Raw genomic sequence first — 9,467 nt, 5'->3', positions numbered from 1 at the left:
CCTGGTCTGGTGGAAGGCAGCCCTGCCCACAGCAGGGTGTTGGAACTGGATGAGCTTTAAGGTCTCTTCTAACCCCCAACCATTGTAGGATTCTGTGACACATTTTTTCCAAGATTGCAAATCTGTGCCATTTTGGTAAATTTTAGCATGGTACAGCTTTAATGAAGCAACAGCAATAGAGCTGAGCGCAACAGCTCAGGTCAGCTGACAGCTGACAGGAAGGGTTTGCAGATGAACTCCTTGCCAGCCATTCTGTCAATTCAGAAGATGGCTCAGGTCTCTATGAGTTGCAATCACAAGCGTAAAATTCTGCAGACTGCACCCATCATGTGCCAAAGACAAGTCTGTACCTCTTCTTTCTGCATGTGCAACTTAGAAAGGAGAACACTTGACATTTTTCAAGTTGCATAATCTTGATCCAGGGTACACTGTCCTACTGAAAAATGCTCTTCTATAATCCTGTATTATCACTGTTCTCTTATTAGCAAAGAAAAACAGACAGGATGCCTCCTCTTACCTACACTTTAAAGCCACAGCCTGTACCACCCTCACCTTTCATGCAAGGTGTGCAATATCTACAGACGGGCAGTCTGCCAAATGCTAGAGCCACCATCCATGATGTTTAGATAAAAGGATGAAGTGCCAACATGGAAGTATTTTTCTATAGTAGTAGACACAACTATAGCAGACATTATATTTTATTTAATCACTATTCCATTCACTCCCCATGCAACTTCCATCCTCTACACAGGATGAGGTGTACAGACTTGTAAGCTCCTGTACTTCAGCTAGAATCTCCTCAGCCACACTTGATGGCTGTAATCTACTATGTCAATTTATGTCAAATCCTGCAACTGTGCATCTGCTATTTCAGGCTACTTTAGCACCTAAATCATCTGCCAGTAAACATTTAAATTCTCAGTCTAGGTCTCAGAGCAAAGACAGAGTGCAAGAAAAGGTTATTTTCCCTAACACCTTGTCATGATTTAAACAGCAGCACTGTACCAGCTACTAAGGAGAAAAATGACTGCTACTGCTGAACCCAGGACACACCTCTTCTGACAGAGCCATACCTGAACTTATTCATTACTCTTTGAAAATGACACAGTTCAGCCTGTTTAAGCAGGATGACTTCCTTAAGGAGGAAGCTTTACTAAGTATGTTTGCCTGAAGCTATACTTTCCCCTTCTTTCTCACAGCATTTATACCATGGTCAAATGTCACAGTTTTCTTGGTTTCTTATGTCTCTTTTGCTTGAGAAACGGAAAGAAATGAAAGCAAAATGGCTTCTAACATGGGAAAACAGTATTTTCCTCATCTCTTAGTGTAAGCTGAGGTATCAGTCTCCTCAAAGACAGTATTTTGAAAAATAAAGAACTCATCCTGAGGCGAACACCTGCCTAAAGCAGTCATTCTGAAACAACAGAAGTTTGTCACAGTTTAAAGATCCTGTTTGCAGCTACTCTGACAAAAGGCAAGTGTTGAGCAGCTCCATCATAGATAACACATCTGCCTACACTCACTTTTTAACTCTTAGGTACAATTTAGGGCTGCTGAACTTGTATTGCCAGCAGCTACTGAGAATTGTGTTATTTACTTTGCTGCTAAAGTAGCACTGTTGAGCAACCATGCAGCTAGCACATCATGAACATCCCATAAATGTCATATAACGAGGAAAATAAAAACCATCCCAAACTAGAAAGTATCCGTCAATAACCTGCATCTAGGACAAAATGAAGACCTGTATAAGAAATAACTTTCAAGTATGAACAGCAAGCAACAAATAGGAAGAGGCCTGTTTGCATGAACTTCAGTGATAAAATGCTCTGAACAGGAAAGGCTTTTGCAATACAATTTCACTAGTTTGCATAATTCTTAGAACTAAAAATTTCCTTGGGTTGTTTCACTGGTGTTCCTAGTTACAGCTAAACATATCAGATTATTAAGAATTAATCTGGTAACTAGAACATCCTTGGATGAATTAGAAATGTGTGAAATACCATATAAACATTTTTATAACAAAGCCCCATAAATATTAACAACTAGAATATAATCGCTTAATACAGTTAGTTAACAGATGATTCTTTGCATATTTTGAACATGTATACACCCCAGAGTCAAACCCAAAGACTCCTTAGAAATTTCCCTCATCTCGGAATGGCACCTTTGAAATCCAGAAATGAGTTGCTTTGATACTATGTTTGGAGCAGTATCCATATTTAAAGTCACAGAAAGAGATTCTGTCTCTCCCCAGGTCCCCTGCAGTTTAAGCCTTCTATGCGTGTGCAGTATGGTCACCATCATACAGCTCTGTACAGCTTTGAAGCTGCCTGGTTTACAGCCAGGAGTATTTATTTGGCCTAAATTGCAGAAATCTATTTTCCTGGCTCCAAATTAGAGACCAGTTTTGGATGATTACTTCTAGTGCTGATTTAGATACACAGGTATATGTGAAATCATACAAAGTTAATACCTAATAAATTTTTTTTCTAAATGCAGGTTAATCTGGGTTCATGAAACAAGTTTTTTCAAACAAAAATGACAAGAGTTACATGCCTTTCAGTGTGTTTTATTGTCATCTTAGCTCATTCTGATCATACGAGTTTTTAGAGCAACAAAAAGCTACTGCTGACTGTCCTGGGTTCAGCAGTAGCAGTCATGTTTCTCCTTTGTGGTAGCTGGTGTAGTGCTGTGTTTTGATTTCCAGCCTGAGAACAGTGTTGGTGAAGCCGATGTTTTCGGTTATTGCTAAGTGATGTTTACCCTGACCAAGGACTTTGTGAGGCTCATGCTCTGCCAGGGAGGAGGGGAAGCCAGGAGGAAGCAGAGACGGGGCGCCTGACCCAGGCTAGCCAGGGAGGTATTCCATACCACAGCACGTCATGGCCGAGGTGGGGGGTAACTGGGAGTTACCTGGAAGGACACGGGCTTCCGGGTGGGACTTGTTTCTTGGCCGGTGGTATCGTATTCTCTTCCCTTGTTATTTTCTCTTATCATTGTTGTTGTTGGTAGTAGCGGTGGTGATTTGTGTTGTACATTGGTTGCTGGACTGTTCTTGTCTCAACCTGTAGGAGTTGCACTCTTTCGATCCTCCTCCCTGTTCCTCCGGGAGCGGGGAAGGGGAGAGCCCCGGTGGAGGGGGGGGGCCTCGATTGTTGTCAGCCCGGCACCACTCACTGAGAGTGAGCGAACGAATTACCTGACTGGGTTTAAACCACGACAGTTCTTTTTGGTGCCCAACATGGGGCACGAGGGGTTGAGATAACGACAGATCTGACCGGATTAATAGTCATTCGTCACAATGCTGATTTATTGGCTCTCAGAGTTGTTCCTCTTGATCTCACAGTTTCAGAATGCAGTACCTTACTTAGAGCCGGTATTTGCTGTGTTAGTGTTTCTCAAGTGTGGGGCTTGGGCTAAGGTTCTTGTCTCACTGTGCTTTATGGCAATGACTTGTAACACGGGCGGGCTCCAGCAGCAGGGCGGGACGGACGTGGCCGTGGACTTATACCTGGCCGTCCGGCTGCTCTTCACCGGCCTGGCCCTCGTCCTCGCCTCCGTCTTCGTGAGGCCGCGAGGAGCAGAGGGGGAGCGGCTCCGGGAGCCGGCGGCTGCTGAAGCGGCCCGGAAGAGCGGCCCTGGGCACCAAGCGGCGGAGGGAGCGGGGCCGGAGGCCGCGAGGGGACGGCTGCCGGTGGAGGAGGTCGGGGCGGTCGAGGAGGGGAAGGAGGCGGCTGTAGAGCAGCGGGAGAAGGCGGCGGAGGAGCCGAGCCCCGCGGAGGAGCCGAGCCCCGCGGCAGAGCCCAGCCCTGCGACGGCCGAGAGCGTTTCCCGGGAGCCGGCCGCCGAGCCCCAGGAGGATGCAGGAGACCACGCAGCATTTCCCAGCAAGGCAGAGGAGGAAGAGCTGGACTCAGGAAAAGAGAAGCTGGCGGTGGGAGAGCCGGCAAGCACAGCAGCTACACCAGCCCCAGTGACGAGTACAGCAGCATCAACTGAGAGTTCTGAAGGTTTTGAATGGGCTTTGGGTATCCTTGGGACCTGCCTGCTGATTCCGATGGGGATCAGCATGTTGGCACACGTACAGGCTGTGTTCTACCCACAACCATTTTGTCTGATCTCAAAAGTGTGAGATCAAAAGTGCGAAAAGATTTTACCCGTCAACCAGGGGAGCACATCATCACCTGGTTACTCCTATGCTGGGACAATGGGGCCGAGGGTCACGAACTAGAAGGGACAGAAGCCAAGCAGCTGGGATCACTTGCTAGAGAAGGGGGAATTGACAAAGCAATTGCAAGAGAGAAAAAGTCCCTCAGCCTTTGGAGGCGGCTCTTGGCAGCTGTGAAAGAAAGGTTTCCATACAAGGACGATGTTATGAGTCGTTCGGCCAAGTGGACTACTATAGACAAAGGCATCCAGTCTCTGAGGGAATCGGCCATCGTAGAGATGATCTATCACATCAAGCCGAATAACGGGGATACACCTATAGATCCAGATGAAGTTGAATGTACACGACCCATGTGGCGAAAACTTACACGGAATGCACCGTCATCATATGCCGTATCATATTCATTGGCAACAGTAACCTGGAATGACATAGTACCACTAACAGTGGATGAAATGGTTCATAAACTCCGAGAGTTCGAAGACAACCTCACCCCTTCCATCATCTCAGCTGTGGAAAAACTGTCCCAGGACCTCAAACAATTGAGGGACGATCTATCTGATTTATCCAGCTCCTCACGTGTACCAACACAGGTCTCAGCTATTAACAAAAGGCGTCCTATTGTTCCAGAGAGGAGATACAGGAGGTATATGCCACGGGGTACCCTACGGTTTTACCTGCTGGATCACAGAGAAGACATGACAAAGTGGGATGGAAAACCTACTTCAGCTTTGGAGGAATGGGTGAGTGAACTGAAGAGGGGAGCAAGGGCGAAGACTGATCGTCCCCTGAGAGCTACGGCTTCAGTCTCTGGTAAGCAGTTTCCCAGATGGAGTAGAAGAGCTGATTTTACTCCAGCTCCTGTGATAACAAAGAATAATCCCTTTCACCACGACTTAAGTGTCCAACACTGTGATGACCACTAGAGGGGCCCTGCCTCCAGCCAGGTGGAGGTAGGGGACAATCGGATTTACTGGACTGTGTGGATCAGATGGCCTGGCACATCAGTCCCACAGAAGTATAAGGCCCTAGTAGATACCGGTGCACAGTGTACCCTGATGCCATCAAGCTGTCAAGGGGTGGAACCCATCTGTATTTCTGGAGTGACAGGAGGATCCCAAGAGTTGACTGTGCTGGAGGCTGAAATCAGCCTGACTGGGAGGGAGTGGCAAAAGCACCCTATTGTGACTGGTCCAGAGGCTCCATGCATCCTCGGCATAGACTACCTCAAGAGAGGGTACTTCAAAGACCCAAAAGGGTACCAATGGGCTTTTGGTATTGCTGCTTTGGAGACTGAGGAAATTGAGCAGCTGTCCACCTTGCCTGGTCTCTCAGAAGATCCCTCTGCTGTGGGGTTGCTGAAAGTTGAGGAACAACAAGTGCCAATTGTGACCACAACAGTGCGCCGACGGCAATATCGCACCAACCGAGACTCCCTGATTCCCATCCATCAGTTGATCCGTAGACTGGAGAGTCAGGGGGTGATCAGCAGGACCCGCTCACCCTTTAATAGCCCCATATGGCCAGTGTGAAAGTCTAATGGAGAATGGAGACTAACAGTAGACTATCGTGGCCTGAATGAAGTCACACCACCATTGAGTGCTGCCGTACCGGACATGCTAGAACTTCAGTATGAACTAGAGTCAAAGGCAGCCAAGTGGTATGCCACGATTGATATTGCCAATGCATTTTTCTCCATTCCTTTGGCAGCAGAGTGCAGGCCAGTTTGCTTTTACTTGGAGGGGTGTCCAGTTCACTTGGAACCGACTGCCCCAGGGGTGGAAACACAGCCCTACCATTTGCCATGGACTGATCCAGACTGCACTGGAACAGGGGCAAGCTCCAGAACACCTGCAATACATTGATGACATTATTGTGTGGGGCGATACAGCGGAAGAAGTCTTTCAGAAAGGGAGGAAAATAATCCAAATTCTGCTGAAAGCCGGTTTTGCCATAAAACGGAGTAAGGTCAAGGGACCTGCACAGGAGATTCAATTTTTGGGAATAAAATGGCAAGATGGATGTAGACAGATCCCCACAGATGTGATCAACAAGATAACAACGTCTCCACCAACTAATAAGAAAGAAACGCAAGCTTTCTTGGGTGCTGTGGGGTTCTGGAGAATGCACATCCCAAATTACAGTTCGATTGTAAGCCCTCTCTATCATGTGACCCGGAAGAAGAATGATTTTAAATGGGGCCCTGAGCAGCAACAAACCTTTGAGCAAATTAAACGCGAGATAGTTCATGCAGTAGCCCTTGGACCAGTCCGGACCGGACCAGATGTAAAAAATGTACTGTATACTGCAGCTGGGGAGAACAGTCCTACCTGGAGCCTCTGGCAGAAAGTTCCAGGAGAGACTCGAGGTCGACCCCTCAGCTTTTGGAGTCGGGGATACGATGGATCTGAGGCCAGCTATACCCCAACTGAGAAAGAGATACTGGCAGCCTATGAAGGGGTTCGAGCTGCTTCGGAAGTGATTGGCACTGAAGCACAGCTCCTCCTGGCACCCCGGTTGCCCGTGCTGGGCTGGATGTTCAAAGGCAGGGTCTCCTCTACACATCATGCAACTGATGCTACATGGAGTAAATGGGCTGCACTAATTACACAATGAACTCGAATAGGAAATCTCAGTCGTCCAGGCATTCTAGAAGTCATCATGGACTGGCCAGAGGGCAAAGATTTAGGAATGTCACCAGAGGAGGAGGTGATGCGTGCTGAAGTGGCCCCACCATATAATAAACTGTCAGAAAGTGAAAAGCAGTATGCCTTGTTCACTGATGGGTCGTGCCGTATTGTGGGAAAGCATCAGAGATAGAAGGCAGCTGGTGGCTGGAAACATACGCTGTGCCCCATGCCACTGCCCGGAACACTATCCTGGGCCTTGAGAAACAGATTTTTGTGGCGACACGGCACCCCAGAGAGAATTGAGTCAGACAATGGGACTCATTTCCGGAATAACCTTACAGATATTTGGGCCAAAGAGCATGGCATTGAGTGGGTATATCACATCCCCTACCACGCACCAGCCTCTGGGAAAATTGAACGGTACAATGGGCTGTTAAAAACTACACTGAGAGCAATGGGTGGGGGAACTTTCAAGCATTGGGATACACACTTACCAAAGGCCACCTGGTTGGTCAACACCAGAGGATCTGCCAACAGGGCTGGCCCAGCCCAGTCAGAACTTTTACATATTGTAGAGGGGGACAAAGTTCCCATGGTGCATATGAAGAATTTGCTGGGGAAGACAGTCTGGGTTATTCCTGCTTCAGGTAAAGGCAAACCCACTCGTGGGATTGCTTTTGCTCAGGGACCTGGATATACTTGGTGGGTAATGCAGGAAGATGGGGAAGTCCAATGTATACCTCAAGGGTGTTTGATTTTAGGGGAAAACAGCCAGTGAACTCAATTGTATGCGGTTGCCTGCTGTGTAATGCTTTTATAGCTCATCAACTAGATGTCTTCAGGTCACCAGCGACTGGCCCTGACTTCCCTCCAACCATCATGCCAACAGAGAATGAACTTTGATAGAACCAGATGAGTTCCACAGTAAAGGAACGACCAGCAGCAGCAGGCAACGATCCAATACTGCAGACAGCCTTTCCTGCCCTGAAAGATTGTTACAAGAGATGGAACCTGACATCATGGACCGAATGGACTCGGCAGCATTATATGGATTGGTCCATGCAGTAAGAAAATGATCTTTTCCTCTTGGTCTGTATGTATATGAATGTATATATGCGGGAGAGTGATGGTGCATTGAAAATGTGGGATCTGAGCATGACGTGAATGGTATGGAATAAGGGGTGGATAATGTCCTGGGTTCAGCAGTAGCAGTCATGTTTCTCCTTCGTGGTAGCTGGTGCAGTGCTGTGTTTTGACTTCCAGCCTGGGAACAGTGCTGGTGATACCGATGTTTTCGGTTGTTGCTAAGTGATGTTTACCCTGACCAAGGACTTTGTGAGGCTCATGCTCTGCCAGGGAGGAGGGGAAGCCGTAAGAAAGCAGAGATGGGGCACCTGACCCAGGCTAGCCAGGGAGGTATTCCATACCACAGCATGTCATGCTCAGGGTGGGGGGTAACTGGGAGTTACCTGGAAGGACACGGGCTTCCGGGTGGGACTTGTTTCTTGGCCGGTGGTATCGTATTCTCTTCCCTTGTTATTTTCTCTTATCAGTGTTGTCGTTGGTGGTAGCGGTGGTGATTTGTGTTGTACATTGGTTGCTGGACTGTTCTTGTCTCAACCTGTAGGAGTTGCACCCTTTCGATCCTCCTCCCAGTTCCTCCGGGAGCAGGGAAGGGGAGAGCCCGGGGGGGGGTGGGGGCAGCCCTCGATTGTTGTCAGCCTGGCACCACTCACTGGGAGTGAGTGAACAAGTTGCCTGACTGGGTTTAAACCACAACACTGACAAACAACTCTCTCAAACGCAGTCAGTAAGAAGTCATATTGTTGCCTGGAGTAAACACACTGTCAGGCATTATTAAAATAAGTTACTAGACTACTAAAGTTTGCCAAATTATAGAATGAATGGTAATGGAAAGTATTACTAAAGGTAATTTAATCTTAATTAACAATGAATGTAATCTCATTTAGTTGTTTTCTTCCACCTTTCGACTACTGGGACACACGATTTCCTTATCCGTGGACCCTCTAAGAAGCTAACTGTTCACCTAGCTGATTTCGCAACCCTACACAACATGCAACAGCAGCAGTAGAGCGTTTAGAAGCCTCTTCTAATAATACTCAAGAAAGCTGGAGAATCTTCAAGGCCTGGCTTTGAGCAATATGGTCTAGTGGAAGGTGGAACTGGATGAGCTTTAAGATCCCTTCCAACTCAAACCAATCTACTCGAGATTTACCCGAGACCTAGATCTCTAAAACTGAATACATACGATATTTTACACAGAGCAGTCCAAAACGTCAAATCCCATGTCTGTGCCTTCTCGGCAGCTAGTCAGACATGACTACAGTCCTGGTCCCCACCTTTATTCATATCTTGTCTTAAAGTAAAAATATTTATAGATAATTTGAGGAATTACAAGTTTAAAAAACGAAAGCTGAAATGAAAGCTTAGGCCACAGATCCCATTTTTAATATGTGAGTACAGTTATCACAAAATGTCAGGAACTATTCAGACAGTAAAAACTAAAATACAGTCATGAAAAATATCTTAAACTCACAATGATCCTTATTCTTGTATGAGTGGTCTTATTGCTATTGCTACATTTATCATTTTGAAGTTTCATTAAATAGGTCTATTAAAAAAGACAAAACCAAACAAACCAAACAAACAAA

General features: G+C 46.8%; 1 long non-coding RNA gene across 1 annotated transcript; it reads right to left on the bottom strand.

The window, feature by feature from the left end:
* Positions 1 to 800: 800 nt before the first annotated feature.
* Positions 801 to 8,969, bottom strand: LOC133282631 (uncharacterized). The gene is made up of 3 exons (XR_009747679.1): positions 8,578 to 8,969; positions 1,054 to 2,625; positions 801 to 975 (listed from the first exon to the last, which is right to left on the bottom strand). It is a non-coding gene; the product is annotated as an uncharacterized LOC133282631 (long non-coding RNA).
* Positions 8,970 to 9,467: the final 498 nt, after the last annotated feature.

This window comes from Pezoporus flaviventris, unplaced genomic scaffold, assembly GCF_033815535.1.
Source record: "Pezoporus flaviventris isolate CSIRO_AGI_PZ_B2104156 unplaced genomic scaffold, CSIRO_AGI_Pfla_v1 ptg000131l, whole genome shotgun sequence".
Taxonomy (NCBI): domain Eukaryota; kingdom Metazoa; phylum Chordata; class Aves; order Psittaciformes; family Psittacidae; genus Pezoporus; species Pezoporus flaviventris.
Note: the sequence above shows the minus strand (reverse complement) of the source record. Positions and strands in the feature narration are given on the sequence as shown.